We start from the raw sequence: 1,277 nt of genomic DNA on the forward strand, positions 1-1,277 counted from the left end.
ACTCCTTTTAAAATGCACGCTGGTCTGTGTTTAATAGAAGTCAACTGATTTTTCTCACCCACTTTGTATTCATTTTATCTTTTCTGCAAATATACAAATTTATAAGGCAGTACTTAGAATTTTGTGTTGATTTTGACCGTCGAAGCACATTTAAATGAAGAATAAACACTAAAAGGCCAAAAAGAAAACACACACACCCTACACCATAGAGGTGCTTTGTTTTTTATAATTTACTCCAAATGTATTATATAAAACTGTCTCCAGGACTTTATTTGGGTTTCAAAGTTTTAGAGGCTGATGCAGGCTGTTGGTTTCAAATTGAATTGCTGGTATTGAAAGACGGCACCTGAGATCTGGAAGGCATCTTGTGCGGATCAAAGACAAAGATCAGAACCCCCCCCCCCTGGGCCGCCCCCCCCCCCCAAAGTATATTCATCTTTTAAATGAAAATACTTTGTTTTGACATATTCTTTTCAAAGAGCTTTGAAACACCTTTCAGACTTAAACTTAAAATAATGACTCATTTTGACGTAGAATCTAAAACTACATTTTAAAATATTTCTCCCTATATATTTGGCTTGTTGAAGAAAATGATCTCGGAACACATTTAGTCATCTTATTCTGAAAGGGCAAGGTGTTTTTTGATAGCCACTGTCCCAAAGAAGCGTAAACTGTGGCCTCCCAACACACACACACACACACACACACACACACACACACACACACTTCACACAGTGCTCACATATCACACCCCCTGTGTTTGTCATCCGTGCTGAACCTTGTAGTCATCCATCGGTGAGTGAATGCTTACAAATGGGTCCAATTTGCCAAAGGCAAAGTGGCTGCATAGAAGGAACAGCAAGTGCAGCTTGCTTCATCGTTGTCAGAGGAAATTCACCAGCGTCTGCGGATTGCAGAGTCAGGGAAAGCAAAGTTAGAGCGAAGGACCACTTCCCCCCTCTGAGCCCGTGCGCTGCGCGGGGGTGACCTCACTGCTGACTCAGTTTGCCTCCGTGGCCAGCCCCGCAGCCGCCCCCAAAGGTCCACCGGATCGAGTGGGAACACGCCCCAGAGGGACACACCGGTGGTCCCTTCGTGGTCCTGGGGCTGCCCACGCGGGCCACCTGGGTCTGAACACCGTGTGTGTTCGGTCTGCAAAGCTAGAAACCATGCCCTTCCCAGGGAGGGAAGAAACCCCCGAGAATCCCGAGGCGGCCGGCTCAAGGTCACCGCGGGAAGGCGACGCCTGAGCCGGGGCTCCGCCGCCCCTCGGTCCA

At 47.4% G+C, this 1,277-nt stretch overlaps 1 long non-coding RNA gene across 1 annotated transcript; it reads right to left on the minus strand.

The window, feature by feature from the left end:
- Positions 1–224: 224 nt before the first annotated feature.
- LOC106727451 lies at positions 225–1,267 on the minus strand. Its single transcript, XR_001363644.1, has 3 exons — positions 1,083–1,267; positions 812–904; positions 225–364 (listed from the first exon to the last, which is right to left on the minus strand). It is a non-coding gene; the product is annotated as an uncharacterized LOC106727451 (long non-coding RNA).
- Between the last annotated feature and the right edge of the window lie 10 nt (positions 1,268–1,277).

This window comes from Myotis brandtii, unplaced genomic scaffold (assembly GCF_000412655.1).
Source record: "Myotis brandtii unplaced genomic scaffold, ASM41265v1 scaffold424, whole genome shotgun sequence".
Classification (NCBI taxonomy): domain Eukaryota; kingdom Metazoa; phylum Chordata; class Mammalia; order Chiroptera; family Vespertilionidae; genus Myotis; species Myotis brandtii.